This window comes from Dasypus novemcinctus, chromosome 10, assembly GCF_030445035.2.
Source record: "Dasypus novemcinctus isolate mDasNov1 chromosome 10, mDasNov1.1.hap2, whole genome shotgun sequence".
Lineage (NCBI taxonomy): Eukaryota > Metazoa > Chordata > Mammalia > Cingulata > Dasypodidae > Dasypus > Dasypus novemcinctus.
This window is the reverse complement of record NC_080682.1, coordinates 13,698,618-13,717,424: the sequence shown is the minus strand read 5'-3', so window position 1 is coordinate 13,717,424 and position 18,807 is coordinate 13,698,618. Positions and strand designations below refer to the sequence as shown.

The following is an 18,807-nucleotide window of genomic DNA, read 5'->3' as shown; positions in this document are numbered from 1 at the left end:
AGAAACGACCCTGCATTTCTCCATAGGCAACTCTGGACTTGTTTTACCCTGAAACAACCTGACAGTTTCGATACTATCTCCCTGTTTTATGAATAAGGACATTGCAGGTGACAGAAAGGTCGTCCTGGTCACTTGAAGGGAGCAGGATTTGAACACAGGCCTGGCTCCCATTTCTTGGCGTTTCTCTCCATTTGTATGTATCGAGTTCTCTGAGTGCATGCTTCCTCTGCCGGGACCTGCCCTGCTCAGCACCCGGGGCCTGACCTGGAAGCCTGGGTCTCACAGCCTCCTCCGCCCATGGCCTTTGAGTTGAGTTGGACCTACAGAGGCACCAGCAGAGGTCAGTGGACAAGGGCAGAGGGGGCGCTGGCACCTATTCCCAGGGCTTTCCCTACTGGGCAGCCCTGCACACCTCGGCCTTCAACCCCAGATCCTGCCGGGCTCTGGTAGTGCTGCTACGTTGTCTGGTCCCTTGTGCCTCCTGCTGCTGCTGGACCCAGTGCTGCAATCTCCCCTCTAAGGATAACTGTCCTTAGTCCTTTCAGCAGATCTCTTCAATCAAGACTTTGGGCGAGTCAGCTGTTTCTTGCTTGGACTCTGGTGAGTACACCACGTGCACAGACAGAAAGGCACCAAAAGAGAATGGCATGTGCAAAGGCCCAAGGCAAGAGAGGGCCTTCTGCCCCACTGGGAGAGTTCAAACATCACAGGGTGGTGCGGGAAGGGGGTAAGAAGGCAAGTAGTTCAGGCTAAGCACAGCTCTTTGTGTTGAAATAGGGACCCTTGACCCCTCCTTTCCCTCCCTACCTCCTCTAAAATACCACAGAGTCTTCCTCTATGACCCACAGGTATGGCCTTGTCCAGAGCCGTACCTGAGCAGCCAGCGGGGCATACACTGGGGGAAGAAGGGGCTGGTCCTGGACGCACCCCATAGCACATTCCCTCACCTTTGCTGGGATGATAAACTGAGGCTGGAGTCAACTGAAACAAGCAAGCAGTAGTGGGATTCCAGAGCCTCCAGCCAGGCTCAAGGCCTCCTCTACCTGTCCCAAAGACCACAAGCTCATCCTTCCCAGCCTGGGTACTCAACACGCACCCATGCTCTCCACGTCTGCTAGGGCCAGCTTCAGGTCCCTGTAAAAAGGTAAATCCCCCTGGGAAGAGGACAGGCTGCTAGCTCATCAGTCATTTCTACCTCAAGGAAAGGAGGGCTCCCACATCTGATCTGAGCTTCCAAATCCTATTAGGCCAACTCAAAGCCTCCTCCTCCCTGATGACCTCAGAGAATCCCCTGTATATTAGTCAGGGTTCTCTAGGGAAATCGAATCAACAAACAATATCTGTCAATAGCATGTGATTCTTTAAGAATCTCTCACGCAGCCATGGGGATGCACAAGTCCAGGTTCCACAGGCAGGCTGCAACCAGGAGCTGCAACAAAAGTCTTGAGGAGTTCTGGGAGATGTTGGCTGTCCAAAGATGAGCACTTGGATGGCTCATATTTTCTTATCCATTCAGTCAACCTATATCTTTTGACTGGGAAGTTTAATCCATTAACATTCAATGTTATTACTGTAAAGGCATTACTTACTTCAATTTTATCCTTTGGCTTTCTTTATTCATATTCTAGTTTTGTCTGCCTTTTTTCCCTTTGGGTCACCCTGTCCAATAGTCTTCATTTCTACACTCTCCTCCAGGCCTCTCTCTCTTGTTTTTTCCTTTTCTGGCTGTAGAACTCCCTTAAGTTTTTCCTGCAGAGCTGGATTCTTGTTGACACAGTCATAGTTTCTGTTTATCTCTGAATACTTTAAATTCACCATCATATTTGAAGGACAGTTTTGCCAGATAAAGATTTCTTGGTTGGCTGTTTTTATCTTTTAGAACCTTGATTATATCATATCACTGTCTTCTTGCCTCCATGGTTTCTAAAGAGAAATCCATGTTAAGTCTTACTGCTGTCCCTGATAGTTGATGTTTCATTTTCTGTTGCTGCTTTCAGAATTGTCTGTTTATCTTTGGCATTTGGCATTCAGAATACTATAGGTCTTGGGTAGGCCTATTTGAATTGATTCTAATTGAAGTACACAGTCCTTCCTGGACACATATATACATGTCTTTCATGAAAGTTGCCTAATTGCCAGACTATATGTCTTCCAATTCTCTTTCACAACACTTCCCTTCTCCTCCTGGAACTCCCATAACACATATGTTGGTGTGCTTCATGAAATCATTCAACTCTCTGATCCTGTACTCAATTGTTTCCCATTATTTTCTTTCTCTGTTCTTCTCTCTTTTCAATTTCAGCTCTTGTGTCCTGTACATCACTGAGTCTTTCTTCCATGATTTCAAATCTGCTATAGTATTCCTCCATTGTGTTTTTAATCTCACTTGTTGTGTCTTACAGTCCCATAAGTTCAGTCATATTATTATCCAATATGGTAATTTTTTCTTCATGCTTGCCCAATATCTTCTTTTTTTTTTTTAGAGGAGATCAGAAAAATCGGATTTAACATCAACTTTAACTGTAAATAACAAAAAAAAAGGGGGGAAAATGTCCTCTATCCTCCAGTTTTTGCTTACATCAATATGTTCTGCTCCGTCCCTTTTGGAGAAAGCATCTCATTTTAAAGCTACTGTCTTTTTGGATGAAACCAGGGATCAGGATTTTCCATAATATAACCTCTCTCCATACAAGTTTGTTTGGAAAGAAAACCAACTTCCCAGAAATTATCTGGTGTGGTTGGTGGAATTTAGCAGAATCAGTGTCTTGAGAAAGAAGCCAACTTCCTTTCTCCCTCTTCTGCTGGTATATTCACTTAATATTCCTTTCCTGCATATCCAAGCAATTTTCTTCCCCTTTTTTACAAATCACCTTAATATGATGAGAATTTTGTAAGCTAGTCTCTCCTCTATCACCTCTAAATATGGCTCCACAAGTGCTTTCTCTTCAACTTTATCATGTGGCCACTGACAATTTCTCCTTTTCATCTGCTACTTGGGGGAAACTATCCACCAAACAGGACTCATATTCCTCATGTATTGTCCACTGAAACATATCTTCCAAACTATCATTCCTCTTTCTTTCTACATTTGTACATTTTTCTCCTTCCTGTTCATTCTTGCTTCTTCATTTTTTTTAATTATTTATTTTTTTAATGACTTTGTAATAATATTACATTAAAAATATATATATATGTGGTCCCATTCTACTCCACCACCCCCACCCCTCCTCTCCCCCCGCCCCCCAGCAACACTCCCTCCCATCATCATGACACATCCATTGCATTTGGCAAGTACATCTTTGGGCACCTCTGCACCTCATGGTCAATGGTCCACATCATGGCCCATACTCTCCCCCATTCCATCCAGTGGGCCCTGTGAGGATTTACAATGTCCGGTGATTGCCTCTGAAGCACCATCCAGGGCAGCTCCATGTCCCAAAGACGCCTCCACCTCTCATCTCTTCCTGCCTTTCCCCATACCCATCAGCCATCATGTCCACTTTTCCCAATCCAATGCCACCTTTTCTATGTGGACATTGGATTGGTTGTGTCCATTGCACCTCTATGTCAAGAGGAGGCTCAGATTCCACATGGATGCTGGATGCAATCCTCCCACTTTCAGTTGTAATCACTCTAGGCTCCATGGTGTGGTGGTTGTCCTTCTTCAACTCCATCTTAGCTGAGTGTGGTGAGTCCAATAAATCTGATTGTAGGTGCTGGAGTCTGTTGAGGCTCAGGACCTGGCTATCACATTGTCAGTCCAGAGATTCAAATCCCCTAAATATATCTTAAACCCCAACACTAACTGCACCTCCAGCACATTAGCATGAAAGTCTTATGAAGAGAGATCCCATCTGAGTCCAGATTCATCACACATAAACACCATTTCCAAAGAGGGGCCATCTGACCTGGTAGTTAACCCCATCAGCCATGACCATAACTCCCATGGGTCTCTTTAGCCCTCAAAGGAACCAATACCTGGGGGTTGTATCTGCTTTATCTGTCTCTCAGACTCTGCTCAGTTGTGCATAAGGGCAATCCTTCTGACAGCCTCCAGACTCTTTTTTAGAGCCTCGTAGCCATATAAACTCATTTCTCCTTTCCATTTCCCCCTTACATTAGGTCAAACAGCATTTTAAAGTCATGTTATTTTATGTAGACAGGGATATTCTGCTGATCCGCGTTGAACCTTCCGTATAAGGTCATTTTCCAGTTGCATCATCAGTTGGTAGTTGATAGTGGTCCCTCGGTGCCAGGGAGGCTCATCCCCGGGTGTCATGTCCCACGCTGGGGGGAAGGCATTGCATTTACATGCTGAGTTTGGCTTCAAGACTGGCCACATTTGAGTAACATGAAGGCTGACAGGAGGAAATTCCCAGGCACAATGCTGCTCTAGGCCTTGTTCTTATTTTAGGCTTATCAGCTCACAAGCATAGTCATTACTTGCTTCTTCATTTTAAAAGCATGGTTGTACTAACCATCATCGAGCCTATGTCCACTCTCACTCCTCCTAATTTTGCCTGACTGCCACCCTTTGTATCTATTGCAGTAAATATCTGTCTAATCCTGAGAAAGATCTGCTCTTAGATCTGTACTCCACTGGATATTTTCAAAATATATGTCCTCATTGTTTTGTAGAGACTTTGTTTTAGCAATTCTGCATGGATTTAACTGAAGAACTGATGCAGGTTCACATGCTCCTTGGACTGACCTGGTTTTCAGTTTTATTGGCTCATTGTTGTGGGAAAACAGTAGGAACATGGTTTGTAGTTGAAAGGTTTCCATAGTACAGACAAAAAAATGCAGGCTTAGGAACACCGCACCTTGACTAGATGGAACACCATCTGATCAGCATGAAAAAATGTTTGTGGAAGGAGGCATTTTGAACTTTGTATGACCTATACCTTATTATTGTAAATGTTGCACCTGTCCCCTATTCTAGTCAATAACAAACAACTGCTTGTTGCTTCTTAAATAAATACTACGTGGAAACTAGGGTTGAGGCTCTCAGGTTCAGAAGCTGTGAGCCCCCTGGTCCCATCTTTATTTCCTCTCTTGTGTCTTTCATTCTGTCCTTTCATTTCTTCAGTTATGTGTCACCTTCCATTCCTGCACACCTATTGCTGAGCTGGTCTCAGCAACTGGTGCCCACCATGGGGCCCAAGGGAAAGAAGACCTTCAAGCTAAATTCAATGTGTTGTCACCACGCAGATCCCCATGGTTTAGAAGGCCTTCCAAGTCCTCGATGAGTAAGGACACTCTCAGGTATTCTAGATGGGTTACTATGGGGAATGGAGACAGTTCAACAAAATATCACCCATATATCTGTCTCCTTAAACAAGTCAGGAGGAACCGAGACCAGCCAGCCTCATATTTCAGAACTTTTAGGGATTATAGGAATATATTGCTCATGGTTGTCAGCAGTAGGAAGTTTAGAATTAGAAGACAGGGAAAGAGTAGGAAAAGAGGTAGAAAACTACATGTACAAGGTGTTTCCCTCCCTGTTACTATCTGGTCCACTTAGATGATTATTAAATCTGCTTTGGAACCTTTGCAAACCAAAGATGAGGAAGAGAAAAATGAAAATAAAGAAAGTGAGGAAGTACCTCCCACTAAAATTTTTGAGGATACTAAAGTTATTTTGCCTTCACCTCCTCCATTAACTGACTCTAGAAAGTCACTTTCCCCTCTTGACACCTTCTCCCCCTCCTAGGCCCGGAGACTCTTGGCCAACGTTATCAGCTTTACAACAAGGAATTTTACAGTCTAGAAGGGAGGGTGGCTTGGAGGCACTTCAAATGGCCTTTCCAGTCACCATACGAGACAGAGTAGCTGCTGGAGTGGATCCACAAAACCTGAATGGAGTTTATGAGTTCACTCATGAACGCTTCCCATTTAAAATTTTGGAAGAGTTAAAGGTAGCAGTGCAACAATATGGTCCAAATTCTCCTTTTACCTGTGGAGTGGTGCAGGGGCTTGCTAAAGGCTCTAGGCTGATCCTGGTTGACTGGTCTGCATTAGCATGCATCACCCTAGGATCTGGAGAGTTTTTACAATTCAAAACCTGGTGGGCAGATCATCCAGAGACTCAGGCTGCTCACAGTAGAGGCCATAATATCCCCATTTCTTTGGATCAGTTAGTGGGGGTGGGGAATTGGGCAGAGTCCATGAGCAAGTAACAGTGAATGATCAAGCCATCGCACAGGCCCATCGCTGTTGCTTAAGGGCATGGGGAAAAATTGAGGCTAAAGGCCAGCCTCCAGTGTCATTTCAAAAAATATTACAAGGACCTAAAGAAACTTACCCTGACTTTATTGCTTGGTTAAAAGAGGCTATCAAAAAACAAGTCAATAATTGAGAAGCTGCTGATACTGTTTTGCAGGTCATGGCTTATGAAAATGCTAATCTGGATTGTCAAAAGCTACTGGGATTATGAAAAGTAAAGTGGATTTGACTGGATATATTAAATTTTGCCAGGATGTATGGACGGAGGGCCACCGTGCTACTATGATGGCTCAGGTTATGGCAGGAATGAAAAGCAATAAGAGGTTCTCTGGAAAATGTTTCAATTGTGAAAAATTGGTCACATGAGAAAAGATTGTTGGAGAAAGTCTGAGGTGAAAATGGCTTTGGAAAACTAAGAAAATTACTCCTGGGTTTTTGGCTCAGCAAACTGAATCAATAGCAGTACTTACTGCTTTGTAAGACATACCAGGGTCCATAAACATTCTTTCAGACTCAGCATATGTCGTCCAGGTTATTCAGTTGATTGGAACAGCTCTTATCAAACCTAATGTCTTTTTCACAAGCTTCAACAGATATTTAGAAATAAAAATGAGTCCATTTTTTATCATTCACGTTCAATCTCATTCAAATTTTCCTGGACCATTAGCACAAGGCAATAATGCCGCTGATAAATTAGTCACTCCTATTTTATAAGAAGCTACTCATTTTCAAAATCTAACCCATATAAATGCAGCTAGCCACAAATCTCATTTTCCATTAACATGGGCACAAGCTAGGGACATTGTTCAAACTTGTCCATCTTGTCAAATTCTTAATAATCCAAAACAATTGGAAACTGGAGTAAATCCCCATGGTTTAACTGTTAACTCTGTGGCAAATGGACGGAACTCATATCTCCTTCTTTGGAAAATTATGTTATGTTCATGTCTTTATAGATACTTGTACAAGATTCATTTGGGCTATAGCTCAGACTAGAGAATCTACTCGACACATAAGACAGCATTTGTTAGCTTGCTCTGCTGTAATGGGACTCCCCCAGTCTCTAAAAACAGATATTGTTCCTGCTTATACCAGTGTCTCCCTTAAAAGGTTTCTAGTTACTTCGAGTACTTCACACACTACAGGACTTCCTTACAACCCCCAAGGGCAAGCTACTGTGGAGCAAGCAAATCAAACACTTAAATTCATGTAAGGGGGAGACAGGGAAACATGCAGATGCAGTTACACAAAGCACTCTTCACTCTTAATTTTCTTAACATTGGAACAACTCTGGAAGGGACAGCAGTTGAAAGACATTTCCAAACTAATTCTAAAACTCAAACCCAAACTGTCTGAAAAACCTTTAATTTGGTGGAATATGCACTGACCAATGAGTGGTGTTCCAGGAAGCTGTTAACTTGGGGAAGAGGGTTTCCTTGTATTTCCCCAGGAGATGAAGAGCATCCTGTGTGGGTACCAGCTTGTCGAATTCAACCACATCATGAACTCCAAGAGATGATGAAAGTTCCTATGGAACCCAGAACCTCCGGTCATGCAGATGGAGAGACTCTGATAACTGCATGGCTGGGTCCCATTCTGAAGATGAGAGCAGCTTCACCTGCCACTGGGGGTTGAGTTAAAATCTAAAGTCAAGAAGCTGAAAAACCGCTGAACAAGAGCTCAGTTACATCTTATACCAGGATTGAGTCTTTGCGTGATATGTATGCTTTGCTATTATTCTTACAAAAAGTGTTTAAGCACACAAAAAGTTTTTAGGCTAGAGTGGCTTTACATTAAGTAATAAACAAAAGAAAGAGAGACAAAAAAAAGTGAAAGGAAGAAAGAACTGCTTTTGTGTTTGTTCAATGTCAGTGTGTTGTAATTTTGTCTGTGTGTGTTGTAATGGTTTTTGTGATTGTTCATTGTCAGTGTATATTTTGATGCCACCGGATGGTGATATAATTTGATAAATAAAAGGTTCTGAAAGAGCTCTATTCAAATGGTCAAAAAATTAAATAAGAACTTATATTATTACCTAAGCTTAAAATGTTAATGAGATGTCTATAGTGGTAAGTCTTGATTAATAGAATTCTCAGTCAAATTGAAATGAATAGTTTACTTTTCTTCATAAGATAAAAGGAAAGATGTAAAAGTTAAGTGAATACTGAAAAAGGTAAAAAGTTTGTGGGAATGCTAACTGACATGTAATAAGGTATATTTTGTCCTAAAATAAAATGGTTAGTATGGAGATACGCGGGACAGAACTAGCATGCATATAGCAAGTTGTAAAAGTTTTGCGGTAGCATTCAGTGTGATAATGTGTTTTGTAAGAGTAAAACAAGCCAGATTGAAAAGAAAAAGTGCAAAAACTGTGTAAAAAGGTCAGCAATGGACTCTTGCAGTTCTTCAAGGCTTTCTGCCCTGGCCTGATGGCACTGAATCTGGCTGCATAGAAGAGACCTGTGCAGTGATCCTGTTAAGAAACATCAGAAGGAATAGGCAAACAATTGGGACAAGCTGTAAGGTTCTGGCTACTCTATCCAATTCTTAAATGTTGTGTAGTTGGGTAAAACAAAACTATGCCATCTGCTGTAATTGATAAAGCACAATATTTTCTTATGTTCATGAAATTTATAGTATTTTTGGAATACTAAAAATCTTTCATCCCTCACATAGTTCAAAACCATTATATGTGTTCACTGTAAAAGGCCCTTCAAGCAGTAAGAAATCGTCAAAAGTATCATCACTGCATTGCGAAAAAAAAGGGGGGGGGGATTGTTGTGGCTTAGGAACACTGAGCCTTGACAGATGGAATGCCATCTGGTCAGCATGAAAAAATGTTTGTGTAAGGAGGCATTTGAACTTTGTATGACCTACACCTTATTATTGTAAATGTTGTACCTGTTCCCTATTGTAGTAAATAACAAACAGCTGCGTGTTGGTTCCTAAATAAATACGATGTGGAAACTAGGGTTGAGGCTCTCAGTTTCAGAAACTGTGAGTCCCCTGATCCCATCTTTATTCCCTCTCATGTCTTTCTTTCTGTCTGTTTATTTCTTCAGTTCTGCATCCCCTTCCCTTCGTGCACACTTCCTGCTGAGCTGGTCTCAGCAGCTCTTGAGAACCAACATCCTTCATGTCATCAAAAAGATTCTGTCTCCAAACTTTCATGTGGATGTGGAAGGATTTTGAAGACTGGATTTTCTTCTATTCTTTGTAATGGTGTTTTATTATCTGGAGATGATGTAGGCTAGGGCGGGGGTGGGGGCCGTTCATCTCTTCGTAGACAACCTGAGCTGTATATGTCCTGAGCTGTGCGTTTGGGACAGTGAGAACTGCAGCCCTGCCCTTGGTAATCATGACAAAAACTCCAGTCCCCAGAGAAACAGTTTAGCAATGCAAACTCTGTAAACTTTAACTATTCTGAAAAATGCAACCCAAATGTGCTAAAAGCTTATCTAGAATGTATGAAGTCCATGCTAAAAGCTTACCTAGGATATGGAAGATATATGTTTTGTTTGTTTTAAATTATTTCTTTCTTCTTTTTTTTTAAATGTTACATTAAAAAAAAATGAGGTCCCCGTAAACCCCCACCCCTCACCCCACTACTCCCACATCAACAACCTCTCTCATCATCGTGGCACATTCATTGTATTTGGTGAATACATTTTGGTGCACTGCTGCACCACATGGATAGTGGTTTACATTGTAGTTTATACTCTCCCCCAGTCCACCCGGTGGACCATGGCAGGACATACAATGTCCAGCATCTGTCCCTGCAATACTACCCAGGACAACTCTAAGTCCTGAAAATGCCCCCACATCATATCTCTTCTTCTCTCTTCCTACCATCAGCAACTACCACGGTCACTTTCTCTACATCAATGCTACATTCTTCCATTACTAATCACAATATTTCCAATAGCACTCTAATCCACATTCTATTCCTCCATCCTGTGGGCCCTGGAATAGTTAGGTCCACTGCACCTCTATTTTAAGAGGGGGGGCTTAGATTCCACATGGATGATGGATGCAATTCTCCTGCTTGCAGTTGTAGGCACTTTTGGCTCCCTGATGTGGTGGTTGACCTTCTTCACCTCCCTGTTAGCTGGCCAGGGTAAGTCCAATAAACCAGATGGTAGGAGTTGCAAGTCTGCTGAGGCTCAGGGCCTGGCTGTCACATGGACAATCCAGAGATTCAGGTCTCCTGGGTATACACCAACCCCAGCACCAACCACAGGTCTGGTAAAAGAACAGAAGAGGCAAGTGTAGAAAGGTCATATTTGAGTCCAACTCCATCACCCTCAGGAGCACAAACTACAAAGGAGGGCCAACTGACATGGCACTGAACCCCAGAGCTATCTGCCATAACCATAGAACCTGTGGGTCTCTGTAGTCCTCGGGAGAACCAGTACCTGCTTCTATCTACTTTTTTTTCTTTCTTTCTTTTTTCTTTTTCTGAGATTATTTTATTTTATTTTATTTTTTATTGATTTTGTAAAAATATTACATTAAAAAAACAATATGAGGTCCCATTCAACCCCACTATCCCCACCCTTCTTTTTAAGAGACTCATAGTCCCTTGAATAAAAGGGGGAAATGAAAAGGACGAATGAGTTTATATGGCTGACTCTCCAAAAAGAGCCAGAAGGTTATCAGTGGGGTTGCCCTTCTGCACACTGAAGCAGAGTCCCAGAGACAGATAAAGTAGATACAACCCCAGGTATTGGTTCTTCTGAGGGTGAGAGAGATGCACAGATTCTATGGTCATGGCAGATGGAGCTCAGTGCCATGTCAGTTGGCCCTATTTTGGAGTTTGTGTTTCTGTGTGATGGAGCTGGACTCAGATGCAATCTTTGTTGACAAGCCTCTCCTGCTACTTTTTCTGGATCTGTAGTTGGCACTGGGGTTTAGTGCATACCCAGGGGACCTGATCTCTGGACTGACCATGTGATAGCCAGGCCCTGAGCCTCAACAGACTTGCAACTCCCACACTCTGGTTTATTGGACTTACCCCACTCAGTTAACATGGAGGTGAAGAAGGTCAACCACAACACCAGGGAGCCAATAGTTCCTACAACTGAAAGCAGGATTGCATCCAGCATCCATGTGGAATCTAAGCCCCCTCTTGATATAGATGTGGAGTGGACACAACCATTCCAGGGTCGACAGGATGGAGGAATAGAGGATGGATTAGAGTGGATTTACTGATATTCTATTCATGAACTACTGTGATTGGTAATCGAAGAAAATGTGGCACCTGTATGGAGAAAGTGGCCATGGGGGCTGCTGGGGGTAGGGAGTGGGAGGAATAGATGTGAGGTGGGGGCATTTTTGAGACTTGGAGTTGTCCTGGGGGGTGCTGAGGGGACAGTTGCTGGATATTGTGTGTCCTCCCATGGCCCATTGCATGAACTGTGAGAAAGTGTGGGCTACGATGTTTACCATTTACCATGGGGTGCAGCGATGCTCAGAGATGTATTCATTGGGTGCAATGAATGTCTCATGATATTGTAGGAGATTGTTGTTGTGCAGGGAGGAGTGGGGAGAGGGAAGTGGGGGGCATACGGAGACCTCATATTTTTTTAATATAACATTAAAAAATAAATTAAGATTAAAAAACAAAAAAAAAAAAAGACTCATAGCCATATAAACACATTTGTCCTTTCCATTTTCCCCTTTTATCCAAAGCCAAAAAACAGTTTTTAACACCTAATATTACATGTAGGCTGAGAAATTCTGCTGGTCTGAGTTGACCCTTTTATTCAAGATCTTTTTCTAGTTACATCATCAGCTGGTGCTTGGTAGTAATCCCTCGGTGCCAGGGAGGCTCATCCCCAGAGACATGTCCCACAATGGGGGGAAGGTAATGCATTTACATGCTGAGTTTGGCTTAGAGAGTGGCCACATATGAGCAACATGGAGGTGCTCAGGAGGTAACTCTTAGGCACCCTGCAGCTCTAGGCCTAGCTCATATTTCAGGCACACAGGCTCATAATCATAGCCATCAGTATCAAGGGCTCATTGGAAGATACATGTTAATTCAAGCTTAGTGAGCACTGAAACAAAGAACCATTTGGTCCTTCCTCATATAAAAAGAACTCAAAAATCTTGTTTGGGGCTCAGATTTTGCATGAGAAGCTCCGAGCCTGGCCGGTTGTAAATACATCTTTTTCCTTCCCAAAATTATTCCTGAATCCTGTCCTTTCTATATGCAAATAATTGAACCTCTCTTGACTTCTACAACAGAGAGGATTTACCCAGGGACTGGAGGATGCATTCTTGCACACAGGAATCCTCTGGGGAATCTTTGGTTAACACACAGCTCCCATTCAAGGCCTCATGACTTGAGGAAGAACTCTTTGTAATGGGTTTCAAAGCCTCATAAGAGTCACTTGCCTAGACCTATTTTCAGAGGCCTTATTTCCTTGACTTTTCTCTTGACACTGAATACGTAAAAACTGATCAGACAGATCCAGAGGTTTATCCACTACGAAGTCACCACTGTTGTAAAAATGACCCTCCATTGGAAAAGGAAAAGCATTTACTTTATCAAAGGAGGCTTTTAGGGAAATGTATGTGGCTCAGGTGACTGAGCTCCTACCACATGGGAGCTCAAGCTTCAGTTCCCAGTACCTCCCAAAGAAGAGGAGCAAGAGAGCAAGATGACACGATGGGCTGGCATGATGGGTTGGTGTGGCAATCTGAAGCAACAAGATGACACAGTGAGATGACACAACCAAGAGACACAGCAAGGAAACACAATGAGAGATGCAACAAAGCAGGGAGCAGAGGTGGTTCAGGAGATTGGGCACCTCCCTCCCACATGGGAGTTCCTAGGTTCAGTTCCCAGCACCTCCTAAAAAGAGACCAGCACACAACAGACATAGCAAATGCAAACAATGAGGAGGTACAAAGAAAGAAAGAAAAATAAATAATTCTTTTTAAAAATGATCTCTGCCACACTTGCTTTTTGAAAAAAAAAAAGGCTTTTAGGCAACTTACTTCATGATAACTTTCTTCCTCATTTTTATTCCTTTTGCATGTTCTTCCTTCCATTGGTTTCACAGGCACCAATCGTTTATCAGTAATGCATCTTTAATTTGGGCAATACTATCTTGTGCTCCCATGGACTCATTTGTATTTTTTTTTATAAACATCTGTTTTTTAGAATATGACTGGCTAATGACCATGTTCACTTAAGACCCAAGATTATAATGTGTCAAAAAGAAGCTGTCTTCAGATTTTGATCTAGTTTTCTCTGATCTTGAGTTAGAAATGTTGCTAAGAAGGACTCTTTTCAGATAGATTTTTAACCCCAGTCTCTAAAAGAGAAGTTGGCAGGCTTGTATTTGAAATTAAACATGTATAATCCTTGGGCCAGCCCTGGAATCAGCCAGGATCCTCTTAGTGGGAAATGGTCCTTAGAGGCCATGAGCTACACCTCAGGTGAGTCACTGTTTTTAGGTTGTCATTGCCTCTTTTGTTTCCAGTAGACAGTGCCAGGAAATACCTATTTTCTGAGAAAAAACAATCATTCATTACTACAAACTTATGCTTCCAATTCAAAGTCTAGATACCAAGTTTTTGCTTAACCTTTTTGACTTTGGACTTACATCTCTTTTCTCTTACACTGAAGTCTTGCTTCATAGCAATATTAACATAATTACTTCTTTGTTGTACCTTAAAACATACATATAATAGTTTCAAAATAACAGTAGCAACATCACAACAATAAGATTACTGAATGCAGTTCCAAGTTTTTTGTTTTTGTTTTTGTTTAATGACCCACTGTTAACCTTAGATCATATTCATGCATTTTATAATTAATGGAAGTAATGTTTTGCGCAGCATGGCTGTGTCACCAGCCTGAAAATAATCAGGATCATTTGATTCCATTTACTTTCTATTTCCAGGGGATTTATTTTTATTTTATTTTGGTGGTTTTTTAAAAATCCTATCAAATATTTAAATGTTGCAAGTCAAAATATTAAACAAGAAATTCTTACTGTCAACCATGCCTCTACCTTGTAAGTAAAAGTTACCAGTTATCAGTTCATTTTTCCACTATTTTTTAAAGAGTGTGTATACATATTAGTGAAAAAACAATAAACTATAAACAATATCCTGCTAATTCCTTCTTTTATTTACTTATTTTGTAACAAAAAAAAATACATATTCTGCAGAACTCAACCATTATGTTTCTTTTTCCATCCACATTCCATTCCATTGCATTGGCACATTACAATTGATTCAACAGTACCCTACCGATGGATATTGTAGTGATTTTTCTAATCTTCTGATACTAAAAATAATATTGCAATGAATATCTTGCACGTGCCTCATTTGGCATTTTGCCAAAATATTTTGAGGGATAGATTCCTGAAGTAGAATGCTGAAATAAAGCACATATGCCTATGTCATTTGTTTAGATATTGTCAAAGCTCCTGCATAAGGGTTGAACCACTCAAACTGATTTTTCAAATGTGTTTTTATTCCATTATTGTCAAAGCTCCTGCATAAGGGTTGAACCACTCAAACTGATTTTTCAAATGTGTTTTTATTCCAAAAGTTGTGAATTTATAAAACAATCATACACGTGTGTAAAATTCCCATACAACATCCCTTCACCAACACACTACTATATGACGGAACATTGTGAGATAATATCATCAGACTATAACCATCACCCATGGTCCATAGCATACATTTGGCACACTTTTTCCATTTTGCCCCTTTATCAAAACAGTATCTATGGAATTGATGCAAGAATATTACAGTATCATTGTTAACCACAGTCCATATGTCACACCAGTTGTATTTTACTGTGTCTTTCCACATTCCCACCACCCTGCAATAGTGATGGACAGAAGGGCACTCTTGCATCTGTACCATCAACCACAATTCTCATCCACCTCTAGGTTCACTTTGTTTTTCATTCCCTAGATCATACTCTAGCTTTCTTTCTTTTTTTAATCTTTGATATTCTTATAAAGGTTTTACTTTAAAGCATTTATTTTATTTTAAAATTTATTTACTCCCTCACCCCTTGTGCTTGCACTTGCTGTCTGCTCTCTGTGTTCATTCATTACTTGTTCTTCTGTGTCTGCTTGTCTTCTTATCTTATATTCTCTTTAAGAGGCATTGGGAACCGATCCTAGAACCTTCCGATTTAGAAGGGAGGCACTCAATCACTTGAGACACTTAGCTCTCAGGTTGTTGTCTTTCATGGTCTCTTCTCTGTGTCTCTTTTTTGTTGCATCATCTTGTCGTGCCAGCTCTCCGTGCTGGACAACTCACTTTCACCAGAAGGCCCGAGGAACTGAACCCAGGACCCTCCATATGGTAGACGGGACCCCAGTCGCTTGAGCCACATCCGCTTCCCTCTAGATTTCTTTCAGTTGTCATTTATATCCCTCAACTACCCATCACAAATTTGCATGTCAGCCTTGCTCAGGGGCCATGTCATTTTCTATATCATTTAAACTTGAATATATGTGCTGCCGAAGTGAGGACCAAACTAATTATCTTTTATTACATTTATTATTTATTTATTCTGCCACCCCCCTCCTTGTTGTTTGCACTCACTGTCTGTTTGTTGTGTGCTTGTTTGTTTGTTTTTTTTAGGAAGCACCAGAAACCAACCCAGGACCTCCCATGTGAGATGGAGGCATCCAATCATTTGAGCCACCTCCACTCTCTGCTTGTGTTTCTTGTTGTTTTTCTTCATTGTGTCATCTCATTGTATCTTGTTGCATCAGCTCACTGAGCCAGCCCATTGCATCAACTTGCTGTCTTGCTCATCTTCTTTAGGAAGCACTGGGAACCAAACCTCAGACCTCCATGTGGTATGTGAGTACCCACCTACCAAAAATCAATTAAATTGATTTTTTTTTGTTTTTTAAATTTGTTTGGGTTTTATTATTATTATTATTATTTTAATGTTACATTAAAAAAATATGAGGTCCCCTATACCCCCCTACCCCCCTTACCCCACTCCTCCCATAACAACAACCTCCTCCATCATGAGACATTCATTTAACATGGTGAATACCTCTCTGAGCACTGCTGCACCACATGGTCAATGGTCCATATTATAGTTTACACTCTCCCCCAGTCCACCCAGTGGACCATGGAAGGACATACAATGTCAAGGGACTGTCCCTGCGGTACCACCCAGGATAACTCCAAGTCCCAAAAATGTCCCCAAATGACATCTCTTCGTCCCAGTCCCCACCCTCAGCAGCTACCATGGCCACTTTCTCCATCTCAATGCTACATTTACTTCCATTACTAATCACATTAGTTCCAGAATGAATATCAGTAAGTCCACTCTAATCCATACTCTATTCCTCCATTCTGTGGACCCTGGGATGGTTATGTCCAGTCCACCTCTGTATAAAGAGTTGCTTAGAAATGCCTTCCCCCCAGTGTGGGACATGACACCCGGGGATGAGCCTCCCTGGCACCGAGGGACCACTATCAACTACCAACTGATGATGCAACTGGAAAATGACCTTATACGGAAGGTTCAATGCAGATCAGCAGAATATCCCTGTCTACATAAAATAACATGACTTTAAAATGCTGTTTGACCTAAAGTAAGGGGGAAATGGAAAGGAGAAATGAGTTTATATGGCTACGGGGCTCTAAAAAAGAGTCTGGAGGCTGTCAGAAGGATTGCCCTTATGCACAACTGAGCAGAGTCTGAGAGACAGATAAAGCAGATACAACCCCCAGATATTGGTTCCTTTGAGGGCTAAAGAGACCCATGGGAGTTATGGTCATGGCCGATGGGGTTAACTACCAGGTCAGATGGCCCCTCTTTGGAAATGGTGTTTATGTGTGATGAATCTGGACTCAGATGGGATCTCCCTTCATAAGACTTCCATGCTAATGTGCTGAAGGTGCAGTTAATGTTGGGGTTTAAGATATATTTAGGGGATTTGAATCTCTGGACTGACAATGTGATAGCCAGGTCCTGAGCTTCAACAGACTCCAGCACCTACAATCTGATTTATTGGACTCACCACACTCAGCTAAGATGGAGTTGAAGAAGGACAACCACCACACCATGGAGCCTAGAGTGATTACAACTGAAAGTGGGAGGATTGCATCCAGCATCCATGTGGAATCTGAGCCTCCTCTTGACATAGAGGTGCAATCGACACAACCAATCCAATGTCCACATAGAAGAGGTGGCATTGGATTGGGAAAAGTGGACATGATGGCTGATGGGTATGGGGAAAGGCAGGAAGAGATGAGAGGTGGAGGCGTCTTTGGGACATGGAGCTGCCCTGGATGGTGCTTCAGAGGCAATCACCGGACATTGTAAATCCTCGCAGGGCCCACTGGATGGAATGGGGGAGAGTATGGGCCATGATGTGGACCATTGACTATGAGGTGCAGAGGTGCCCAAAGATGTACTTACCAAATCCAATGGATGTGTCATGATGATGGGAACGAGTGTTGCTGGGGGGGGGAGAGGTGGGGTGGGGGGCTGGGGTTGAATGGGACCTCACATATATATTTTTAATGTAATATTACTACAAAATCAATAAAAAAAAGAAAAAAGAAAAAAAAAAGAGTTGCTTAGATTCCACTTGTATGATGGATGCAATTCTCCTGCTTGCAGTTGTAGGCACTCTTGGCTCCCTGGTGTGGTGGTTGACCTTCTTCAGCTCCTTGTTAGCTGGCTGGGGTAAGTCCAATAAACCAGAGGGTAGGGGTTGCAAGTCTGCTGAGGCTCCGGGCCTGGCTATCACATGGACAGTCCAGAGATTCAGGTCCCCTGAGTATACACTAAACCCCAGCGCCAACCACAGGTCCGGTAAAAGTGACAGGAGAGGCTTGTGAACAAAGATCACACCTGAGTCCAACTCTATCACACTCAGGAACACAAACTCAAAAGTAGGGCCAACTGACATGGCACTGAACTCCATCTGCCATGACCATAGAACCTGTGGGTCTCTGTAGCCCTCAGAAGAACAAACACCTGGGCATGTATCTACTTTAGCTGTCTCTGGGACTGTGCTGAGGTATGCATAAGGGCTACCCCTCTGATGACCTCCTGGCTCTTTCTTGGAGACTCATAGCCATATAAACACATTTATCCTTTCCACTTGCCCCTTTTATTCAAGGTCAAAAAGCATATTTAACTGCTGCTGTTACATGTAGGCTGAGATATTCTGCTGGTCTGAGTTGACCCTTTTATACAAGGTCGTTCTCCAGCCACATCATCAGCTGGTACTTGATAGCAATCCCTCAGCACGAGGAAGGCTCATTCCCGGAAGTCATGTCCCATGCTGGGGGGAAGGCAATGCATTTACATGGTGAGTTTGGCTTCAAGACTGGCCACATTTGAGCAACATGGAGGATCTCAGGTACCCTGCAGCTCTAGGCCTTATTTCAGGCCCACAGGCCCACAAGCATAGTCATTAGCATCAAGGGCTCATTGTTGGACCATCCTTCCTTATTGGTCTTAGCCATTGCACTCAGGGAATTGTTGCTGTTCCATTAGGGAATGCGACAGAGCTCCCCCTGCCAGGAATTCGGCACTCCCCCAGCCATTGTTCCCAACTA

General features: G+C 42.3%; 1 pseudogene; it reads right to left on the bottom strand.

The window, feature by feature from the left end:
* Positions 1-4,089: 4,089 nt before the first annotated feature.
* On the bottom strand, positions 4,090-13,875 carry LOC131280143 (DNA endonuclease RBBP8-like; annotated as a pseudogene).
* Between the last annotated feature and the right edge of the window lie 4,932 nt (positions 13,876-18,807).